Source organism: Cetorhinus maximus, chromosome 31 (genome assembly GCF_964194155.1).
Source record: "Cetorhinus maximus chromosome 31, sCetMax3.hap1.1, whole genome shotgun sequence".
Taxonomy (NCBI): domain Eukaryota; kingdom Metazoa; phylum Chordata; class Chondrichthyes; order Lamniformes; family Cetorhinidae; genus Cetorhinus; species Cetorhinus maximus.
Window position 1 is genome coordinate 261004 of NC_135909.1, and position 24849 is coordinate 285852.

Consider the following 24849-nt stretch of genomic DNA (forward strand, 5'->3'; position numbering starts at 1 on the left):
ATTCATAACATAGTCATTTCTTCTTTGTTGAGCAATGTCAAGATTTTCAAATTCTCACCCTTGTTTTCAAGTCCCTCCATGGCTTCAACCCGCTCCCTATCTCTGTAATCTCCCCCAGCCCTAAAACCCTCCGAGATCTTTGTTCTCCTCAAATTCTGGCCTCATGGGCATCCTCAATTTTAATCACTCCACCATTGGCGGCCGTGCCTTCAGCTGCCAAAGCCCTGAGCTCCATAATTCCCTCCCCAAACCTCCTTGCCTCACTACCCCCTCTTCTCTTTTAAGCTGCACCTTAAAGTCAACCTCTTTGACCATTCTGCCTGAATATCTCCTTATGTGGCTCAGTGTCAAATTTTGTTTGATCACATTCCCATGAATGTCCTTGGGACTATTTACTATGTTAAAGTCCTCTTATAAGTAAAAATTGTGTTGCTTTATAGTCCCTTATTTGGATGCCACCCTTGCTTATTGATATAGATTGGTTAAAGGTTTTATCCCTGCTGTGTTATTTATCCTGTTATGCTGCCAACCCCCAGCTACTTTCCATATTGGAAGCATAGATGGGTATTGCTTAATTCATTTTATTACTAGTCATAACTGCTGGTAGTGCTGATCACTAGCAATTCAGCCCAACTAATCCATGCTGGTGTTTATGCTCCATTCTCTCATCTTTTCTCATCTAAACATGCCATCATAATGTCCTCTTTGAGTGAGCAAGGGCCCAGCATTGCCACCTCTCCCTCCAATGTTGGACCTCAGTCCCATAGCTTTCTTGGCCATAGTCAATCTGATGCCTAAAAGCTGCCAGGTCCTCTTAATTTTTGGGGGCTTCTCTGGCTCCTTTAAACATTCCCTGCCTGTTTGGGTGCTGAAAATGCTAGTCCTGCTGCAGCACCACCAGTGTTTTTTAACCAGTGGCTTGCCCCCTCTTGGTGGGGAGTGATTCCGCTGAGAATCCTACCTCCGTAGCTAATGATTCCCTGACCTCCCACTGGGGCAGCTTAAGGAAAGTCCAGCTTTTTACATCTGGGTTCACACATGAAGAATGATTACTTCTGTGAACTACTGAACAACGACCATAAAACTGGACCTCAGCATTAGTCAGTGCATTAAGGAGAGAAGAGGAGAAAAACAGATAGCAGTAAATGGATGTTGGCGATTGCATGCATGGAACTGATTTTAGAAAGGATTCTGATAATATTCATTAATTACGTTGTCAAGGAAACAGGACAATGGTGACTCCCTCGTTTGCTTTCGTAAATTGTATGTATTATTTATTTAAACCACCAGGATGTTTGAGTTGGAAAAATGCATAAAGCATACAAAACATTTTTTAAGTAAGTTATGACTGGCATTTCTCTGCATTATTTAATACCATTTATTTTTGTTTCATTCTGTCAAATATTGACACAATACCTGTGCTGAAGCTACCCCTTTATGGGATTTTATTTTGACAAAATTATTTTGAGTAGTGATTCTATTCAATAGCATCATCACTGTCATAACATAAATTCTTTATCTCTCTCAGACTGAGCAACTGGATGAACATACACCTCTCTATTACTGTGACACTGTCTGACGTAACATTTTGACTTCAATAGAGAAATCACATCAAACACCCTCTACCATAGCGCACGCTGATATAACAAATGATGTTTGCAAGTCCATCTTTCACAAATAAGCCATGTTTGGGAAAATATATAAATCTGGAAACATAACATTCTATCAGAATCTAACAGTAAGCTAGGTTAATATTTCAAGTGTGATAAAGGGTCCCACTTGAAGCATTAAACTATTATTGTCTTTTGGATACCTAATAAACTGCTGTGCATTCCTTCAGATTGCTTTATTTCAGATTTCTAGCATTTTGGGCTTCTTTTTGCCTTGATAAAATACAGCTCACTGGAATGTTTTCTGTTACAACCTGGCGCTTTCTGACTCGCTATCACATATAAAAAAGCTACTTCTTGTATGGGTAGCAAAAGCAGCTTTAGAAAAATACTGACATTTCCCCGTTGTTATGAGGCTAAACCATGAGGAATAAGATTTAATCCCTGCTTCACGTGAGATTGAAGGCACCAGTGAGAATTGTAGAATTTTACAACACAGAAAATGGCCATTGGGCTTGTCAACTCTGTGATGACGTTCATCTCCACATGAACCAGCTACTCTCCTGGTCCCTGCCTGTACCCTTTCATGTGCCTCTTTTTCAAGCACTATCTCATTCCCTTCCAAAAGAATTATGGGCTTTGCACAGCAGTTGTTTAAGGCAGAGAGAACTGTGCATTCCAACCATCCTCTTTGTCAGGATTTTTTCCCCCTTTAATTCTTTTTCATTCTTAGAGTATGATTGAGAGAATAAACTAGGTGGCTCAGGTGGAGAAATGATCCATGTGGCCTGTTTCTGAGCTGTAACATTTTTTCATACATCACAACAGTGAGCACTCTTCAAAAATACTTAATTGGCTATAAAGTGCTCAGGGAGACTGTGAAAGGTGCTGTAGAAATTTTGATTCCTACTGTTTTAAAATGAACTATTATATATTCATTTGAATTAACACATGATCTTCAGTTTCATGAAATGAAAATTAACTTGTGTACCTACGCCGGGTATCTCCTTGGGCTTCTCCCACTTTACCAGTGTAAGTTTGGTGGAGATCACATTCATGCCCACAGATAGGGTCGCTGCCTTACTTGCACAAAAGTTATGGTTATGGAGTGGGAGAAGACGCGAGGGAATTTTGCCAGTAGAGTTTCTCATTCATAAGAAAATAAGAAATCAAAAGCCATTCCTTCATCAAAAGCTCTGACTACCCATCCATCCCAGCCACCTAAATTCCAGAGGGGAAATTTTGCATAAATGCTTTTTAATCTCCAAAGATAATCAAGGAAAGTTCCTGATGATTCATTCATCCTTGCATTCTGTCGTGGTGTGCTTCAAAATGCTTGGAAACTAACTGAGAACAGGATATTTTGTAGAGGATCTATCTCACAGTGACTTTGAGTTCTGGTCCAGTGACAGCATGAATGGGCAGATGAGCCCACTGTCACAGATGTTACCCGAGTACTTCAGACAGGATGTCTCTCTCTCTCTTCCTCTTAATTTTAAGCAATCAGGAATCCCTTTTGCAAAGTTAAGGCAGTCCTGATGAGCAAAGAGAGGCTTCAAATATGCACATTCAACTAGGAAGCATTCTGTCTCCATGGCAACTCTGATTACTGGATTGCAATTGACAGTATTTCTTATAAAAGTATTCATTTTCTCAAGTGCATATTTCATTTACACACGTAATTATGTTTAAATGTTACACTGTTTAAATTTTTACATGTATCCCTGTAGTCACAACCTCCAGACTGCCTTCTCTCAACACCTTTCCACAGGATGAAGCCTTGAGAAGATGCAGAAGTACAGTTCTAAAATCACAGTACAACCTTGAAAATTCTGTGGCAGTTTAGATAAATATAGTTCCTTAGGGGGTAAGATGGAGGTAGGAAGCGAGATTCTTTTCAAATAAATCTGCACTTGTTAGCTTTGGTGAGTTTAATAAAAATAATTGTAAATACTCTTTTTAAAAGAAAATGTCAGGCGAATGGCCCTGATGTAAACATTTAATTTCATGATAGCAATGACATGAATCACTAACAATTGAATGTGACTCTTTACTGGTTGACTAACATGCTAAAACTACAGTTAGCACTGAAGCACTCTGACTCAATAGGTTATGCATTCAAGCCCCATTAAGACCTCATCTGACTTCTCAAATGAATTAAAATGATTCCATGAAATTTTTCAAAGGGGGAGCAGTGAGGGTGGAGGGTGGGTTCTCTTGGGCCAGGATTTTGCATTGGTCGGGTGGGCTCAGCAGGAGCGGGCAGGGGTGGTCGCGAGCCCAACCGGCGCCTGCGATTGGCTCTGCACCGCCATTTTATGTGCGCAGGCCAGTTAAGGCCCGTCCAATGTAATACACGATTCTGGCATCAGCCAGAAGGGGTGGGGGGGTTCAATGTCTGCCAGGTCCAATGGCGACCCGGCAGCTGATTCAGAAACGGCGCAGGCTGCCATTGACTCGGAGGACCGTTGTCACGGAGAACATCAGTGCTGAACACGGTAGGCAGGAGGGCAGTTCGGCGGGGCAGTCGGCCTTGCGATTTTCCAACGAGCGTCTCGCTGCCCTCCTAGAGGAGGAGGCAGCACGCTGGGATATCCTTGTCCCCAGGGACAGGAGGAGGAGGAGGCCCCCCCCACATCACCAAAAATGCCTGGGAGGAGGTGGCCTCCAGGATCAGTTCCCATGATGTGCTGAGGCGCACATGGGTGCAGGGCCGTGAGCGCTTCAATTATCTCCTGTGATTGGGAAGGGTGAGTACTGTGTTGGCATGGGTCACTTAGTACAGCAGTTAAGAGAGCCCTCTGTGTACCCCCCCCGGACCTCAGAGTTCTTAAGACTACAAGTGAGTGGCAAATGTCAATGAGGCAGCACCTGGGCAAGGGGTTGAGCATCTTGTGGCCCCAGGGTCATGAATTGGCTGGGCCCTGCGAGGTGTCCCTCAGGTGGAGTTGGCCAGGCTGCAATGGCAATGCAGGTACAGGGTGGACTAATCCATGCTCCTCTCTCCTTTCAGGAGAAGACATCTCACAATAATGCTGAAAGGTTGCAGACTGGCGGAGGACCACTCCACCTTCTAATCTTTTCCAGGTATGAGCAGGAGGCACTGGAGCTGGAGAGGCGCCATGTGCCTAGGTCAACTGGCCGTGGTGAGGTTGGGGTGCCACAGGGAGGGAAAAGTGCAGTGCACTGAGGTCAGAATGTCTGACATAGCAACCATTCCACTGTAGTCTCTGTATTGATGTGAGCCTCAAACATGGAATCCCCATAGATAATGGAAAGACGAGGGCACCCTGATCTGGTGCCAGGCATGCACAGTAACAGCATAGTGACTTCAACGAATGACACTTCCTTGTTCTTCCTTCCAAGGTCACCAGTAGCTCCTCAAGGTGAGGAGCCTGAAAGCCCACCGCTGACCCCAAAGGACAGCAACCATCACAACGCACCTGCGTCACACCCTCCCAGCCAAGCAGGCACCAGTGCAGACAACAGCACTACGCTGGGCATTATATCGGTGGATAGTATCTTGGCACACAGCGGTGAGGGCACTTCACATTCGCTTGAGGTGCAGGCAGAAGCAGAGGCAACCCAGGGCGCTGGCAGTCAGACGACTGGTGGGGACCAGGAACATGCTCAGTCGGTGGCTGATGATGTGCCCCTGGAGTCGTCCCTGAGGCTGCAGGTGCTGGAAGTCCAGCAGGGTGTGCGGGAGGATCTGTCGGAGATACATGAGGGAATGCGTACCATGGTCTCCGTTGTGGAGGAGTCCATGCGGAGCATAAGCAATGGAATGACCCTCATGGCTGAGTGCACTGCCTCCCCCATGGAGTGGGTGGCGACTCTCATGGAGTGGCTCCTCCAAGAGCTCAATCAGGGCTTCCTGGGGATGACCTCGGACCTGCAAGCCCTCACACCGGCAATGACCTCAGGTAGTCACTGTCAGTGTGGGATATGGATTGGGCACCCAGTATCCCAGCTAGGTGCCCATCCATCAGTGGTGAGCAGGGAGGTCCAAAGCAACCTGACGTTGGCACACGAGCTGCTTGTCGTCTCTGCGGGCTACTCTCAGGGCGCTCCGGATGAGGGCAGTAGCTCCTCCGCCCCTCTGCCAGTGACCGTGGCATCCAACAAGGCTGTGGCAACTGGGGAGATGCCAGCCGTGTCACTGGCCACTCCCTCCCAGGCGAGGCCAGCACAGGCTCCACTGGCCAGAGGACGCCTGCCAAGGTCATCAAAGCCAACAAGACAGCAGAATGAGCAGGCTGTCTCCAATGCCGGTTCCAGCGAGGGGGGAGCACATAGACATAGCACCTGCAAATGCAAACTTAGAGCATCTTAGGCACAACACGGGCTTATCACTGGTGATACTTTTTTGCCCCACTTTTAAGTTAGTTATTAGTAGGTATGATGGAGAACACCTTTCCATTTAATTTGTTTTATGTATGCCAGGCACCACACCATTAAATGTGCTTGTGTTCAACAAGCCACTGGTGCTTCATTAGTTCTGCAGGTGAAGGGTAACCCATGATGTTATGAGTGACTTGTTTGTCATTGAGCTTTATTGAAATGGCACATAGTGCATGTTGTTCACCAAGTAAATGTTCCTGTCAGGTATCGAGTATGGAGCCTGCAGCCCTGGCATGTGGTCGTGGTTCATCTTTGATAGGCTAGCTGAAGGAGCATTGGATCAAAGCCTCCCAGGTGTTCCTGCCTCCCTGGAGGTTGCCCAGTTCAGCGTCGATCCCCTCAGCGTTCTCCTGAGCATACCCGTCTTTGGACTCACTACTGGACTCATCATCTGCTGCCAAAGCAGCTGCATCAGCATCATCTTCCTCCACTGCGTGCCCCCTTTCCAGTGCCAGATTGTGGAGAGCACAGCATGCAACCACTATCAGTGACACCCATCTGGGGGGTATTGCAGTGCGCCCCCTGAACGGTCCAGGCATCGGAAGTGCATCTTGAGAAGACCAATGGTTCTCTCTACCACCGCCCTTGTAGAGGCATGGCTCCTGTTGTACTGCTGCTTGACCTCTGTTCTTGGATGGCGGAGAGGCGTCATGAGCCACCTTTTGAGGGGATAGCCCTTGTCGCCCAGCAGCCATCCACCCAGCTGGACTGGAGCACTGAAGAGCCTTGGCACCTGGGAGTGTCTCAGGATGTAAGCGTCATTGCACAGACTTGCAGAATCTGCATCCTATGGCCACACACTATCTGCACGTTCATGGAGTGGAATCCCTTCATGTCGATGATGGCACCCGGCTCACCCTCTGGCGCCTTGATGGCCAAGTTGGTGTAGTCAATTGCACTCTGGATGCGGGGGAACCCAGCAATCGCGGCAAAGCCTCTGCCTGGCTGGCCTCGTCTGTGCGGTAGTGAATGAAAGTCAATGCATGCCTGAACAGAGTGTCTGTCACCAGCTTGACACAACTGTGGACAGCTGATTGGGAGACTCCACAAAGATCACCCACTGACCCCTGGAAAAAGCTGGAGGCATAGAAGTTGAGGGCCACTCTGACCTTCAGCGCCACTGGCAGGGGTGTCCACCCACACTGTTGGAGCGGATCTTGGCCTATCATCTGACAAATGGAGGTCATTGTCTCCCTTGAGAGGCAGGAGCCTCCTTCAGCATTGCACCTCAGACATATATTGAGGTAGCTGCATCGCCACCTGTAAACCTTGGCAGCAGGATAGTGGCGCCTTCTGTGGCCCCTTCCGCCTTGGACTTCTTGTTGGCCCTGCGCCCCTTGTGCCCACACCTGTCCTCCCACAGATCGCTCCCCTGGAGGCTGAATAGGGGTACCTGGCCTCCTCCCTATTCTGGCCCTCTCTTCCTCCTTAGAGGAGGTGCTTCCAGCGGAGACCACAATCCCCATTCCCAGGGTAAGAGAAGGCTGTCTGATACCTGGAAGGCCCCAAGTGTTATGACTCCTCTGGACTGAACTGAACTCTGATATTTCTGTTAAAGCTGTTCTGAAGCGAAATGAAGTTGTCCTGTCCACACAAGCAAGCAGCAGTAAGTTATAATCTAAAGTACTAACAACTTGCATTTGCGAGCCCACTCACCCCTCTTATCCTGCCCGTGGATGAGGTTTTTGAAAATGTGGCCTGTCCGCCTGCCCGTTGCGCCCGTGTGATGTCCTGAAAATCACACAGGTTGCGTAAAATCAAAGACAATTGCTGCCTCAAGGGCCTTAACTGGCCCGTTAATTAATGGCAGGCACACCTCCATCCTCATTGCATGCCCACCTATCGAAATATCGTGATGGTGGGTGGCGATGTCGGGATGCATGCCCGACATCATCGCGCGTCATTTTACACTCCGGCATGTCGGGCCTGCGCCCTGAATGTAAAATTTCTGGCCAACATTTCTCCCTCAGACAACGCCATCAAAAACAGACTAATTGTTCACTTATTTCATTTGCTCCCTGTGGGAACTTGCTGTCTGCAAATCAGCTACCAGCTTTGCCTTAATAGCAACAAAAACAGTGATTGCACATCACTAAAAATAATTTGTTGGCAGTGAGACACTTTGGGATAACTGGGGACATGAATTGTGCAATATGAGTATAAGACTCTCTTTTCTTTTAGAAAGAACCAAGAGCAGCTGGTTGCCAGTATTATCTTAACACATTAGAAAAAAAAGTTCCATGGCTGCTTCCTTGTTAGACACCACTAGCATATTGTTAAGTTAATTCATGAGACCTACTCATGATGTAAAATAGCAGTTGTTATCAAGCACAAAATTATTCTATTATTAAGATGCACATTGAAGGAGTATTTATATACTTCTCACACTTTCTCCGATCATGAGGTGGGGGTGGGTGGTGGGAGGGGGGGGGGGAAGTCAAATTTAAGGCACTAATTTATTGAGCAGTTCTGAAACTCAGAAGATTTTTAAATGGTAGAAGATTTTTAAATGGTAGCAGAACCTTGAAGTTGAATTGTGCCTTAAACTCACTGCAACATTTGCTAGTAATTTAGCCCACTGCCAACATTTACTTTTTAACCTTAAAATTACACTATGTTAATAAAGGGGTAACAGTGCTCTGTGAAAATGCAGAACATTGTGTATATTTCATGAATATATTAAATGTGTATATTTCATGAATATATTAAATTGTGCGTGCAAATAAATAAACAGGAATTGTGCTCAGCCATACAGGCCAAAATTTATATTATATGAATGACATAATTTTATTATTTTCTTTCAATTTTATCCCCTTCTCCTCCTCCCTGTTGGTGTGGTATCATCCCATGAATTCTGGTAACTCAACCAATGGACTTTCCTTAATGCGTGTACTTAGGCAGTGAATGTCAGCAGCCGGTTTAACTGTGAAAGGTACAACATTTAAGCTTGGTTGTGTTATCGTGTATGTACTTCCCAGCAAGGGTCACTGTGTGGCCAAGAGTGGGAATCCTGGCTAACTTATGTTTTGCTCTTTCAAGCACCGTTAATGTGCCCCAGTTGCTTTACTGACTTAGATCAGATAATTCATCATTGACCAAGGATCGAGCCTGGGGTTTCCTGATCTGAATGGTTCATTAGGACATTGTGTGATACGTGCAGCCATTGGGGCTGCTATTCTGCTTGTTCCAAGTTCCGTGGAGCCTCCCCAGTGGGCAATGATTCTTTTGTGACGATAGCCCGTGCTTCACAAATTTCTTCCCTAGTTGCCCTCATTAGCTTCGGAAATAAGGTATCTGTCTCAGGGGATTTGTTCTTCTTAGGTCCTTCTAATTTATCAAGTATCTCTGTCACTGACTTCAGAATAACTGGTTATTGGTTATGCTACAAAAAATGGATTTCAAGTTAGTAGTACCCTTCTAGAAGCTACTTATATGTATTTTGCCATTGAATTCAGGTCCACTTTTAATTTGGAGTTCAGACATCCTTTCCCACTTGTTTTTCTAATATTGAAAGAAACAGTACTCCAATTCAGATTAGTTAACATACAGCATGGACCAGGAAGTGAACCTAGGACCTTCTAGTCACTGCAGCTTAGTACCAAGTCCCGTGCTGCATTTAGCTACAAAGGTATTCGGGATGTGTTTTTTTTTCCTAATAGAACATTAACATTTGACTACGTGGAGCATAGCAACACCCTAATTTGGTTTGCATTAATAATGCAAACTAAATGCAAAAGAATAATGCATTCCATGGGATCCTTCAAATAGTGATGTTACTTGTGAGGAGAAACTGAACACTTATGGTGACTTGTGAGTTAGCAGGGATGATTTTGTGAGGCTTTGCTTCCACCATAAGACCATAAGACATAGGAGCAGAAATTAGGCCAATCGGCCCATCGAGTCTGCTCCGCCATTCAATCATGGCTGATAAATTTCTCAACCCCATTCTCCCGCCTTCTCCCCGTAACCTTTGATCCCCTTACCAATCAAGAACCTATCTATCTCCGTCTTAAATACACTCAATGACCTGGCCTTCACAGCCTTCTGTGGGAATGAATTCCATAGATTCACCACTCTCTGGCTAAAGAAGTTTCTCCTCATCTCTGTTCTAAAAGGTCTTCCCTTTACTCTGAGGTTGTGCCCTCGGGTCCTAGTCTCTCCTACTAATGGAAACATCTTCCTCACGTCCACTCTATCCAGGCCTTTCAGTATTCTGTAAGTTTCAATCAGATCCCCCCTCATCCTTCTAAACTCCGAGTATAGACCCAGAGTCCTCAAACGTTCCTCATATGTTAAGCCTTTCATTCCTGAGATCATTCTCGTGAACCTCCTCTGGACCCTCTCCAGGGCCAGCACATCCTTCCTGAGATACGGGGCCCAAAATTGCTCACAATATTCTAAATGTGGTCTGACCAGAGCCTTATAAAGCCTCAGCAGCACATCCCTGCTTTTATATTCTAGTCCTCCCGAAATAAATGCCAACATTGCATTTGCCTTCCTAACTACTGACTCAACCTGCAAGTTAACCTTAAGAGAATCCTGGACTAGGACTCCCAAGTCCCTTTGCACTCCAGATTTCTGAATTCTCTCCCCATTTAGAAAATAGTCTATGCCTCTATTCTTCCTACCAAAGTGCATGACCTCACACGTTGTATTCCATCTGCCACTTCTTTGCCCATTCTCCTAACCTGTCCAAATCCTTCTGCAGCCTCCCCGCCTCCTCAATACTACCTGTCCCTCCACCTATCTTTGTATCATCTGCAAACTTAGCCAGGATGCCCTCAGTTCCTTCATCCAGATCATTAATGTATAAAGTGAAAAGTTGTGGTCCCAACACTGACCCCTGCGGAACTCCACTAGTCACCGGCCGCCATCCTGAGAAGGACCCCCTTATCCCCACTCTCTGCCTCCTGCCAGACAGCCAATCTTCTATCCATGCTAATACCTTGCCTCTAACACCATGGGCTGTTATCTTACTGAGCAGCCTCCTGTGCGGCACCTTGTCAAAGGCCTTCTGGAAGTCCAAGTAGGTAACATCCATTGGCTCTCCTTTGTCTAACCTACTCGTTACCTCCTCAAAGAATTCTAACAGATTTGTCAGGCATGACCTCCCCTTGATGAAACCATGCTGACTTTGCCCGATTTTACCATGCACTTCCAAGTATTCTGAAATCTCATTCTTAATAATGGACTCTAAAATCTTACCAACGACCAAGGTCAGGCTAATCGGCCTGTAATTTCCCATCTTTTGCCTCACTCCCTTCTTAAACAGGGGGGTTACATTAGCGATTTTCCAGTCCTCTGGGACCCTCCCTGACTCCAGTGATTCTGAAAGATCACCACCAACGCCTCCACTATCTCTTCAGCTATCTCCTTCAGAACTCTGGGGTATAATCCATCTGGTCCAGGTGATTTCTCCACCTTCAGACCTTTCTGTTTTCCTAGCATCTTCTCCTTGGTAATGGCCACCATACTCACCTCTGCCCCCCGACTCTCCTGAACTTTGGGGATGTCACTTGTGTCTTCCACTGTGAAGACTGACGCAAAGTACCTATTCAGTTCCTCCGCCATTTCTTTGTTCCCCACTACTACTTCTCCAGCATCATTTTCCAGCGGCCCAATGTCCACTTTTGCCTCTCTCTTACCCTTTATATATCTAAAAAAACTCTTGCAGTCTTCTTTTATATTACTGGCTAGTTTACCCTCATATTTAATCTCCCTCCTTATTTCTTTTTTAGTTGTCCTCTGTTGGTCTTTGTAGGCTTCCCAATCCCCTGGTTTCCCACTGCCCTTCGCCGCCTTTGAGCCACACTAGGTAGGAGCACAAGACAGAGATACAGACTGTAACTCTGGGGCTGATTGTGAAATGTGCACTTCCACTTAGCAAGGCTCCAACTGGGAATGGACGAGCCACCCAAATTATCATTACTTGGTAAATCAGTGTTTGCAATTATTTGTCAAGAATTCAGCTTCTTTGGCTTCCTTAGTGAAGGCAGCAAGTATCTGTGGAACTGTACCCCAAAAAGATGTCAATGGCTTCAGAAGAGGACACTAAAATAAAAGCAAAATACTGTGGATGCTGGAAATCTGAAATGAAAATAGAAAATACTGGGAAAAACTCAGCAGGTCTGTCAGCATCTGTGGAGAGAGAAAAAGAGTTAATGTTTTGAGTCCAGTATGACTGTTCTTTGGAACTCCGAAGAAGAGTAATTTTGAACTCAAAACTTTAACTCTGAACCTCTCTCCACAGATGCTGCCAGACCTGCTGGGTTTTTCCAGCATTTTCTGTTCTTGCTTCAGAAGAGGAGATCACTTGGCAAAAAGCAGAACTTATTGGGTCATACAGGCAGTAAGGACAGTTGTTATTGCAATGTGCAAGCTGTCTAATGGAAAACATGCTTCTAAGGTGCGATGTTAGCAGATTGTTAGCTGGAGCTGAAAGTATGGCAGGTATAAGGGAAGGGTAGTATAATTTGCATCTAACTAAGCTGAGAATGGCAGACATTGATTCTGGTTGCAGTAAAATATGGACTGTTTTCAACAATGACACTTCACCTTGCTGTGGAAAATTCATAATTTACATTAAGTGAGCAACCCCAGCAATGATGTATATCTTTTTTTTAAATGGTAAAGATTATTAATATTCCTACTGGCGATGTTGTATAACCCGTGATTTGTTATTTTAATGATGCATTGTAACTTTTACAGCTTGAGGACAATGACCCAATATAAGATTAAGCATGTGCACTGACCTGTGGTAAAATTGAGTATCCTTGCTTCAGTAAAGAATCAGGTGTTAGTCCTGTGGCCTTGTAATAGAATCTCAGTTTAACAGAGGCTGCTTGTCTATAGAGAAAGAAACAGTTTTCCCAACACTGAGAGAATGATTCGGATTTGAACCTGTAACAGTTCTATACTTATTCCTTTGTGTGCATTCTGATGGTTGCTATTAGATTGGTTCCCGTATATTCTGAAAGGAGCTAAAAATAATGCCATCTGTTTTGATGTAGAAATGCTGCTGCAGTCAGGTGTTAAGTAAAATTAATGTTTTACTGTTGGTCTTGGAAATAAGTTGAATACTTTCCACGCTCAATATTTTCCCAGTGGGGTAAGCACAATAGACATTTGTAGGCACTGAATTTAATTTTTATTTTATCCTATTTTTTAAAAAAGTTTTTTTAAAATAATGGCTATTCCCCACACAAGTCAAACCCAAGTGAATTACCCCTGGCCCTCTGCCCACACAAGCCCCTGTGCAAATGTGCAGTTGGAAGTGTACAAATGTCCCAGGTTAATTGTCCCTCATATATATTTTCCTTCCCTTCCCCATGGGGGGTAAAAAAACGGCTCAATTTCTGATCGGTATCATCCACAGATGGTCCCAGTTAGGACCTGGGGACTCGGCGTGTGGAGAATGGTTTGTGTAGGGGGGAGGAGGATGGATAAACCATGTCATGGCTTCTTGGGAGTAATGCATGGTATACCAGAACACTGCACCATCAGGCTGCCTTAGATTAACCTTTGAACAGATCTACTGCAATTGCTGTGACACTGTAATTAATCCCCAAAGTATTCAATCTGGACTGAAATTCAGTACAGAGCTATGAATGTCTCAAGCAAACAAGCATATTTCTTGTGAAAAGCTTACTGTAGCTGCTGCAGAAGCTCTCATTTATTTCTAAATTATAATATTTATTACAGTCACATTCAGAGACACAAATATATGCAATCCTGATACAGACGTATTCTTATGACTATGCATATACTGAGGAGAGTAGCAAAGCCAAGTATATTCTTAGCTTTGGGCCTGAACTGATATCAAAACTCAATTTACAATAGCACGTTTTGAAAGGAGTGTGAGAGAAATCAAAATCCAGAGTGGCACTGAAAAGCAGGAGAGCAAAAAGCAAAGAAGGACCAAGTGAAACTTTCAAAGTCCACAAGCAAAAATGGAGATCAACAGCATAGAGCATTATCACAACCCTATTATGTAAACTATGCTATGTTGCTGCTTGCAAAATCTATTCTAGCACAGTCTGCCTCGTCGCAAACAACTCTGCTTAGACTTTAATGTATTCAGTAATGGCACAATCAGTCTTGTTTATAATTGGTTTGCCATGCAACATTTTTGAGTTTGGGTTGTGTCCTGTAATTGTCATAGAATGGGATCCTCTATAGGAGAAAAGCCTTTGTCATTTTATGAACAATGAAATGTAATTTGCCAAATGTAGGTTTGGGTAGAGGGACCATTCTGCTCTGAAATTCAGAATCTCATTGGATTTCTGGACTGCTTCTTGAGCGGTTCTTGATCTTCAAAATCACTCAGTATTACTTGTGAGTAACTTGTGTTGCATGGCAAGATCCTGAAGCTAGATGAAAGAAGGATTACCACACAGCCAAATGTTGGACATTTAGAGATTCTATCTCTTTGTTATTGAATGCACAGTAGATGCACAATACTGAGAGTGTTTCGTTAGCCCTGGCAAACAGTGTCTGTTTAGTAACATTTCATTTTTTTTTTGAAATGGAGGGATGGGTGGAGATAAATTCAGGCCAAAGGTTAGGCTTTTAGCACAATATGACTTAATCCTCCTTGCCGTTCAGTGAAGTTGCTGAAAGGCTCCACTGGCTATGTGTGCTGCTTATTTTCACTGTAACGTATCTTTTGTTCTTAGACTTTTCTCTATTTAAATCGATACGTGCCCTCGTATCAGAGCTCCTGCAAACTGCAGTTTTAGCTCTTTTGTTTAAAAAAGACAGTCGTGCAGTTTGCAAACTTGGCAGCTGTGCTGTTTCATGGAACTGTTTCATTAGAAAACTGTGACAACTTAGCTGTTTTATTAAAACAGTGTGGCTCACACAATAAGTCAAGGCTGAACAGCCTTTATGTGTGAGAAGGTTTGAAACTGGTCACCTAATAGTGAGTCTGGCCTCTCAGCATTATTTAGCTTCTTATGTATCTCGCACATTTCACATTTCTCCTCCAACTCCTTGCAAGTATCTGCATAGCATCTGTTGTTTGGGACCAAAAGCATCTTGCACAAATCCATTAATATTTGATGCATTGCACAGTAAAAAGCACAGCTAATTTCTCTGCAGTAAAGCGATAAAATAACCTAAATTTGTGCATAAATATTAAAGGGGAAGGAAAAGTGAGGGACAGTACTGTAACAACTACAAATCATACAGTGTAGTAGGCTTTCTTCGACACATTTCTTTTGAAACCTCAGCTTTTCACTACAGAAACCAATAATGTACAAAATCATCCAGTTGGTGAAAGCAGTTTAGACTATAACATTCTTTCTCAAATGCACACAAAGTAAATGTCTTTCACAAGAACAAATTAATTGTTATGCTGAGTAATAAAGATGAACTAAACAGCATGCCAGGAATGAAGTGCCTAAAGAGAGGTTCATATTATCCAGTGCCTTTTGACAAGCAGGTGGAACTGACTAAAGGTAAGAATTAAGCTGTTGGTAATTTACTGCAAAACGACATTGTTCTGTGGTGCATGGAAACAGAATTAAAAAAGGGAAAGGATAGAGAAGGAAGGGAGTATTTGAGTTATACGCAGGCAGCTTGATCTGGCAATTGGAACGGGTTTGCTGAAAGAACAGGCGTCTTCATTGTCATAAGCTAAACAAGCAGAACGTTTATAAGGCAGCTTTTGGTTTACAGATAATTCCAAACATTTCTACCCCTCCTTGGAGTTCACATAGTTGATGGGTAAATAGCTGAATATGCCTGCATGCATTTTTCTCTTCCAAGTTTACAAATGTTCTTTTTCTCTATATGTTAGTTAAGGCAGACCCAAGGAGTACAGTGACTAATTTTGAGATAGTTGAACACAACAGAATAAGCATCAGAAACTTGTCTCATGGGACAGTATAGGTAACAATATATTTCTTCTACTCTTCCCCCCCACACAATATAAGCTATTATTGTTTTTTGTAATTAATTTAGCCAAATTTCCAATTTTGTGTATGTGTAGTCAAAAAGGTTGAACTTTGTGTTTGAACAAAATCGTGTTTGGGTGGCATTAGAAATAAATCCAGTTTTACATAGTTCTGTTCCTTTACCTAAAGGCAAGAGAATTTCACAGTTGCCCTACTTTTCCTTTCCCTTATTTAAGTGTTCAAAGAACATGGACAGTTAAGGGAACTGAATTAAATGCACTAGCTGCGTTTGTTTTAAATCAGACAATTTCACAAATAGAAGCAAAAGCAGAGCTTGACTTTCCAGCAGCAGCCACAAGTTAGTTGCAACATGAAGCACTTTCTAGTAAATGTGTTCGATGATGGGAGAGGTGATGTTTTTGGATCAAGGGAAGAATCTCCCTTGATGGGCTGCAATTGCCTCTGTGTGCCAAGATTGGAAATCAGATTAATATCAGATTAATTTATCAATTTGTATAAACTATTAAAAAAAATTACAAATTAAATTAAATCTCTCTGCATTTCTTTTAAGTCTGGCTTTTCTTGCAAACACATTTTAATATATTATAAAATTCATTGTCAGAAGTTTGATTTGTAGATGCACAGAAAAATTCCCTGTTTTGAGAGTGGTTAGGGTCTTTCAGCCCTCACAGGGTTAAGTAAGCGCTGCGATTACTTGTACTGAGAAATGCCCGTGCTGACTGAATCTGTTCACAAGGGTAGAAAACTTTGTGTGTATTAGACATGGAGGCCTTTTATTTGCATTGTTTCCCCTGCATTTAATGATGTTAATAGAGATTGGATTGCATAGGACTCCTCTGTAATTTATAAAGTAGCAAAATGCTCCAAGTAAGTAAAACATGTTAGCGCCTGCTTACCTGTTCAAGGTTTACACATCTTCTGGCACTGTTATTCAAATCAAGCCCCCATATAACACAAGAGATATTCCAGTAAGCGAGGGGGAAAAGAGAGAAAATAAAGTACAAGATGCTCCTGAATGAAGACAGCACGAGCAAGGTACAAAGCCACCAGTCGTTCATGCAACAAGCAAAAAAAAAACCGGTTGAGTTTCAAAGCTCCATAGATGCTTCAGACAAGCCAGCTAGTACCCACTGCAAGAGCTCAACTGGAGAACTGAGGGCTCCTGCTGACACGCTTGCTGAAAATTCTGATGAGATCACCAGTAGGTTGGGCTTTTGGATTTGACAGACAGCTGAGGATGTGTTTGGGATCTTGCATTTCCAGCTATCTTGAGGGGCTGTGAAGCTAACCTTTCTAAGTGGACTATTCCATACAGAATACAGTAACTCAGTCATGTGTGTTCTTTTAAACACAACAAGCTGATGGCTGGAATGAGCTGAGACAATAGATAGGAAAAGCAGGTTAAATGTGTGACCAGTTACCTGCTGCAACTTGTGAGAGCTTGCTGATTTTTAAAAATTGTTTTCCTATTTGCCTTTAAAGTATTGTGCAAACCAGGACAGTGGCAGCCGTATTCTTAACATGTGAAAATCCTGAGTATCCAGGCATAGTGTTTGCTACCCGACTGTATGGCCTAGGATCTGCCATCTAGACCTGGGAACCTCTGCATTGGGTGGAACTGGCAATCTTAACCTGATACAGAAGTTCAGTGCATTGTATGAAAGCTCTATGCTTTTACTATGTATTTTGCTGTTGTTGTATGCTATTAAACAGTGCTATTATTAAGGGACAGTGTTTTGAAATTATTTCCTACATTCATTGTAAAATGAGGTTTTGTGGAGTGATGCTGCTGCCCAGTTCCACTGAATGAATAAATGTATCTCTGTGTGCCAGAGCTCACAGCATTCAGATGCAGATTAGATATTGCACACAGAATTTTTACAGCGCAGAAGGAGGCCATTCGGCCTATCATGTATGCACCAGTTCTCAGAATGGGCAGTTTACTTAGTGCCATTCTCCCACCTTCACCCCCATAACCCTGCACATTCTTACTTTTCAAATAACAGTCTACATGTCTTGATTGAACATCCCCCGCCATACACTTAAGCAGTGCATTCCAGACCTTAACCACTTGCAGCGTGAAAAAGTTTTTTTCCCATATCGCTTTTTCTTCTTTTGTCAATTACTTTAAATCTGTGCTCTTTCATTCTTGATCCTTTCATGAGTGGGAACAGTTTTGCCCTATCTAATCTATCCAGACCGCTCATGATTTTGAATACCTCTATAAAATCTCCTTGCAGTCTTCTTTTCTCCAATGAAAACAGACCCAACTTCTCCAATTTATCTTCATAACTGAAGTTCCTCATTCCTGGAACCATTCTTGTGAATCTTTTCTACACTCCCTCCAATGCTATCACATCCTTCCTAAAGTCTGGCGCCCAGAACTGAATGCACTGCTCCAGTTGAGGCTGAACTAGTGTCTTATACAAGTTCAACATAACCTCCTTGCTCTTGTACTCTATGCCCCTATTAGTTTTTTTTTATTCATTCACGGGATGTGGGCTTTGCTGGCTGGACCAGCATTTATTGCCCACCCCTGGTTGCCCTTGAGAAGGTGGTGGTGAGCTGCCTTCTTGAACCACTGCAGTCCATGTGGTGTAGGTACACCCACAGTGCTGTTTGGGAAGGGAGTTCCAGGATTTTGATCCAGCAACAGTGAAGGAACAGCGATATATTTCCAAGGCAGAATGGTGAGTGACTTGAAGGTGGTGGTGTTCCCATGTATCTGTTGCCCTTGTCCTTCTAGATGGTAGTCATCCTGCGTTTGGAAGGTGCTGTCTAAAGAGCCTTGGTGAATTCCTGCAATGCATCTTGCAGTTGGTACACACTGCTGCTACTGTGCGTCAGTGGTGGAGGGAGTGAATGTTTGTGGATGTGGTGCCAATCAAGCGGGGCTGCTTTGTCCTGCATGGTTTCAAGCTTCTGAGTGTTGTGGGAGCTGCACTCATCCAGGCAAGTGAGGAGTATTCAATTACACTCCTGACTTGTGCCTTTTAGATGGTGGACAGGCTTTGGGGAGTCAGGAGGTGAGTTACTCGCCACAGGATTCCTAGCTTCTGACCTGCTCTTATAGCCACAGTATTTATATGGCTAGTCCAGTTTCTGGTCAATGGTAACCCTTAGGATGTTGATCATGGGGGATTCAGTGATGGTAATGCCCTTGAATGTCAAGGGACAATGATTAGATTCTCTCTTGTTGGAGATGATCATTGCATGGCACTTGTGTGGTGCGAATGTTACTTTGCCATTTGTCAGCCCAAGCCTGGATATTGCCCAGGTCTCGCTGCATTTGGACATGGACTGCTTCAGAATACTGCATGCTTTATTTACCGCTCTCTCAACCTGTCCTGCCACCTTGACGTACACACATATGCACCAATGTCCTCTGATCCTGCACCCACTTTAGAGTTCTACCCTTTATTTTATATTTCCTCTTCGTGTTCTTCCAACCAAAATGTATCATTCCACATTTCTCCGCATTGAACTTCATCTGCCACCTGTCCGCCCATTCCACCAACTTAACTACAACACTGATTCATCTCTGCATACCTATCTCATTGTGTGAAGTCAACATGACCGGAAAAGTAAATTATCCAGCATTGGTTTTCAACCCGCTGACCTCCATGAAGGAATACCTCATTGGACTTTGATTCTGGCCTCTGGAACCAACATTAAACAACATTTCTTTTCTCTGTGGTCTTTGCACTGTAAATCTTTCTTTTTTCTATCCCTCTTTTACTGTATGAATCAAAAGGAGGCAATGTAGTGATCCTCCTTCTGTGTTTTGAGTATGTGAAGATAAACTAACCCTTTGAACTCATTGTGTCTCAAGTTTGCTGTGGGGTTATTAATAGATAATTGCATCACACCAGAATTGAGGGGTTGGGAAAAACGCCGCCACTTATAAAGGGGGAAACAAATCAAAAACACCTTTCTGTTTACGGACTGGTGGTGTGAGGAGAACTTAGTGCAGTTTAAATTAATCCCCTCCTGTCTGTAACTCTATCAAGTTCTGTTCTTACTAACATTGATAGTGACTTAGAATTATGGGGTTTATGGCAAGCAGAGGTCAAATTTTCAGCAAGATTTAACCTTTTACCACAACAAACTGGGGATTTTGTATTTGCCCAAGCACTCAAGAGGCTAACTCCAAAAGTTTTGCTAAGTTCAAGTTCGAGATATTAGTTGCAATTCTGCCCAAAAGTATTTGAACTTTAGAAAAGGAATTAAGAGATGGACATTACTGAGCTCGATGTGATAATGGTGCATCTTGTGGACACACATTGGCAGCTGGTGTGTTTGTGTGAGTGACAAATAGATGTATATATGCTAGGTGTTTGAAAAGTCCTCGTTTAACTTTAAGCTCCAATAACTTTGGATTTTAAAAGCACATTCTGTTCTTATTTTTATCTGAAGTTTGATTTTATACAATTATTACTTGCAGTTAAATAATAAAGTGTGCGCCAATTTGGGAAGTCGACTGGGTTGAAGAATTTTGTTTTGTAATTCAGGATTCAGAGATAAGAATCAAAACTTGAGATGCTATAGCCCCACCACTGACGGGTGTGTTTTAATTTCAGCTTGACAGGTTTACACAGGCAATTTTCATTATAAATATGGATTGTGGAATTAAAAATTGAATGGAGAGTATTCAACTTTAAGATTTTAAATGTTGTAGATAAACATAGGATGCCCTGTGGCGCAGTGATAGCATCCATGCCTCGGAACCAGAAACTCTGGGTTCAAGTCGGACTTGATAGCCAAGGCAGGTGCATTTATAACATGGCTAAAGAGGTTGAGTGTCATCTTGTAAATCCTTCCAAATAATAGCCTGATGGCAGGCGGTAAGAGCGGGAGAGTCTCTTGGTCAGCCACACTGCAGAAGGCAATGGCAAACCACTGCAGTACCTTGCCAAGCATAATCAAAGACCCCAGTTCATGGCTGCCAATGCCCTCTTGGGGCATGGTACCTGAAGAGAGAGAGAGAGATAAGCACATGCTATTTGTAATTTATGTACTTAAAGGGACATTGCCACAATCTGGGGAGTTACTGTGCAGGTTTAGTACCTCGAACGTTCTGCTACGCCAATACTAAATCAGATCGGCCATTCAGTAGAAGCTGCATGATGAGTTTTGAAGTAAATATCGCAATGTGAGTTTTAAGTTTTGATTATTGTAAATTTGTACATGTAGAACCATTTAAGTGCAGTCACCGTTCGTCATGTAATTATACTTTCTCTATTCACAAACCCCGGTAAGATAATACGCATGTTGTGTTACCAGGGCAACAGTACCGCTTAAAATTCAGTGAAATTTCATTGTACAACACAAAATATCAGGTAATATTTTTGTTAGTCCATATGGTTAATTAAAACCCATAAATTATTTCAACATTTGATGTTCTTTGTAAACTGCAATGTGAGTGAGCGCAGCAATTTGGGCAGTGAGTGAATGTTGACTTGTGTGGGCAGTTAGTAATTGGAACATTTAGAGGAAAAAAAATGGGCTTTTCTTTCATTCCCTCAACTTAAGACTGAATCGTTTTCATTTTGGAAACAAAATGAAAACTATGCGAACTAAATTGACCTTTGTTGTGGAGAAAAATTTTTCAGAAGATTAAAAAAAATCTTAAATTAGCAGATAGAGTGAAAACTACATTGGCCCAGATGCTAATCTTTGGTTTTATGATTCATGCTGTTTCAAGGAATCATCTTGCAAGTGTTTGATTCGGCTTCAACATACTAATATTTCTCCCTTCCTGTGGCACGTGTGATTCCCTTCCCACCTTGTCAACAGGAGCAGACTAACAGAAAATCAGATAGTTATAGAATATCCCTGGCAGGCTCTTGAGAGTAAATTGTCCACTAGTCTCTGCCAGCCAAGAATGCTATCAGAAAAAGGAGCAAAGTATGGAGAATAAAAAAATGAAAAGGAGAGAATTACCCTGTTCGAGATCAAATTAAATACAAATTGAAGTGAGTTGGAACAGGGTCAACTTTGGCAAATTGCAAATTGCAGCCCTGCATGTTCTTGAATGTGCACTGAGGGACATGAGTGGATCAGGGATTTTAACTTTGGGCTGTTTTGCACCATCTAACAGGAGTTAAGTTGCTGTAGTGATAGATTTACGTCACTATCCGGGAGCTGTTATTGTTTTTACTCCAATCCAAAGGTAGAGGAAGTAATTGCACAATTTTGAGGTTTGTTTTCTATTCAAAGCAGCTGCAATTTCATATCCAAACTGTTTAATCCGCCAGCAGTCAGAAGGGCCAAATTCAGCCATGTCTCAGGGCTCCAGAGCAGCCACAGATGGCTTCCAGACCTTGCCCAGATTGTTTTTAAATAACTTTTTGTTCACTACAAAGCTGCTATAATTATATAGTTCTAAATGCCCATCTAACATTGACACATGAGGCTGCACTCAGTGTGCCATGTATTCTGAGTTCCAGACAACATAATGCAAAATCATTCAGTGGACGAAAGGTAAAAGCAAATACTTTATTTCTGTTTAAATTTCCTATTTTCTCCCTTTCTCTCATTGGATCTTGCTGGTGTATGGTTCCACTGTGCCATCATTCTTCTGATACCCTGTCCAGGTGGCTATTCTTCAAAAAGAAATAAGTGATAAGCCTAGATAGATGTTGACCTTGCCAGTGATGCCCTCATCCAGTGAATGAATGAAAACAAAAGATGGTGTCAGTAGGATATTGGACCAAGGAGGGCATCACTTCTGAACCTGATCCTATTCTCATGCAATGTCCACAAATCAGATACCAATTTTGAGCATGAAAACTAACTGACTTTTTTTTCTCCACCATTGCCCGGGGATGCAGAGAGGAAGGTGGTATTTGCTAACTTGCTACAAGAAAAAATGAAGAGCCAAGACTTTCTGTTTGGCATAGTTCAGTTCAGTTCTGACTTTATTAACTGAGGCATCAGAGGAGCTTGTATACCTTTAAAAAATATATATGTTGCTCGAGTATAAATGCATTCCATCCCTGCTAGGAGCAACACAGGAGCAGCTGGGAAATGTTCCTCTTGTCGATTTTTCTCCCTCTGGCCTGAGGAATTGTCTGGGTTCCCCTCAGTGCCTACCCTCAACATTGTACTCAAAGTTATCAATTCAGTGGCCTTGATAATTCAAACTCCAATGGAGAGCACTACTGTAGCACCCACAGAAGTAATATTTTTAAATTTCGTAATACTACACCTTTCTGCAGAATGACAGTGTTGGTGTTAAGCAATTAAATTCATCCTAGGAGCTCCCTCATGGCCTAATGGATAGAAGCACTGTCCAATGTAGTTCTTAAGTTCTGTAGACCGGAAGGTTCCATGTTCAGTCTCTCACCTTCTGCTGCAGCAGTTGATCGTAGCTTGGCAGTAGGAATCTTACAATGAGCTGAGGTGTTCCTAGCCTAGGGAGGTGAAAATTAGCCATGACTCTTGATCCTTTTACTATCCAATAACTCCTGCTGGCATGTAATCATGTGTGACCATGGGTCAAAAACAGATTTACGCTCAGCCCTTGCACCATCTGTGGTCGAATATGCTGCCAATGCCTATATTGTCACTAGGACAAATCATCAGAGGATTGCCAGAACTTGTGGAACTGTACCCAGCATGAGTTAATGCTTTCATGAAAGTAGAAAAGAAAATTGCAGGAGAAACCTCCCTTGACCTCAGCTACATAAAACAAAGTAAGCTGTGTATAGCTATTATAGATTAAATCTGATATGAAGGGTGCGTGTCTCATTTAAAATTAATTATAAGTGCCTGCAAGTGACACTGAAATGGGTGTACCACTTTTAATGTAAAAAAGATGTCAAGTTGCTTCACAGATGGTTGCTGGAAATGGAATTAGATTCCAAGCTGGGAAAAAAGAGATTAGGAGATGTGATGGAAAGCTTGGCTGGCGCGAATGGCTTAGAGAAGGTTTTTGAAGCTGGAAGGAGTTGAAGATGCAAAGAAAGCTCAGGGGGGAGTTTCAAAGAGTAGGACTGAGGCTTATTTTTTTCCCCTAATCCCTTTGCTGTCCAATAATTCTAATAGCTCCCTTTGCTCAGGCACTGCCCATCTCCCGAACAAAACTGCCATCATTGTTAAACCACTCATTACCCATATGTCCTCTTTGGATTTTTCCAAGGATCTGTTTTGACTTTTCTCACCTTGTAGCTGCTCCTTTTCCTCCATCTCTACCTCAACCCTACTGCAGTGAAAAAAATTGTGTCAGCTCTAGAATTTAATTTCTAGAAGCTCCTCCTTGCCAGCCTTCCATTTCCCTCACTCCATAAACTCCAGCTTTTTCAAAACTCAGGTGTCTGATTTTTTCTAACACTGGGTTCTGCTTACCCGTCACCTCAGTCATTACAGATCTACACAGGCTGCCTTTCACCTCATGCATTGAATTTAAACTCCTTGTCCACTCTAGCAAGTCCCTTGGCAGCCTTGCTCTGCCCTACCACCTTACTTCCTCTCCCAAACCCTTTGATCCTTCAACTCTGACCTTTCATGCTTAAATCCAGAGCTATTCTTGCACAGCCTTTAGCCAGTTTAGCCATTCTCTGTCTTTCTAATTTTCTCCATTCCGATCAAATCCATCTTTTGAGCCTCTGTTTTTGTCACCTCTTGTAACTCTCCCACCGTGGCTTGGTTAAAATTAATCACTCTGCACTGTGCCTTGGGACATTTTTCTGTTAAATGTGCTGCATAAATATGTGTAATTTTTATTTATATTTTCATGCTTGCTCAATCATGAGATAATCTATCTTCCAAAATCTAATTCTATGATCTAAGTGCCGTCTTTGCATTCTCTGTTAACTGTTCTTTCACTGTGATGTTTACAAGACCTGAACTACAAATGTATGCACGCACTCAGCTTTATTAACAGATGACTAAAAGGAAAATGTTTGAGCAGGTTT

The 24849-nt window shown here is 42.9% G+C and overlaps 2 protein-coding genes and 1 long non-coding RNA gene across 7 annotated transcripts in view; 2 read left to right on the forward strand and 1 right to left on the reverse strand.

Annotated features, from left to right (window-relative positions):
* LOC144670180 (ADP-ribose glycohydrolase MACROD1-like) overlaps positions 1-24849 on the forward strand; it is an 886999-nt gene that overhangs the window by 183044 nt on the left and 679106 nt on the right. The gene's annotated exons all lie outside the window — the stretch shown is intronic.
* LOC144670178 (leucine-rich repeat transmembrane protein FLRT1-like) overlaps positions 1-24849 on the reverse strand; it is a 274775-nt gene that overhangs the window by 136583 nt on the left and 113343 nt on the right. Inside the window, exons 1-2 of one of the 3 annotated variants that reach the window (XR_013573836.1) lie at positions 16828-17091; positions 12767-12860 (exon numbers count right to left, since the gene is read on the reverse strand). The exons of 1 other annotated variant lie outside the window; for it this stretch is intronic. The gene's annotated coding sequence lies outside the window, so the exon portion shown is untranslated. Of the gene's footprint in view, positions 1-12766; positions 12861-16827; positions 17092-24849 lie in introns of those variants that run through there. One more of the 3 variants, XR_013573835.1, reaches the window with a different exon arrangement.
* LOC144670183 (uncharacterized) overlaps positions 1-24849 on the forward strand; it is a 193081-nt gene that overhangs the window by 112535 nt on the left and 55697 nt on the right. The gene's annotated exons all lie outside the window — the stretch shown is intronic.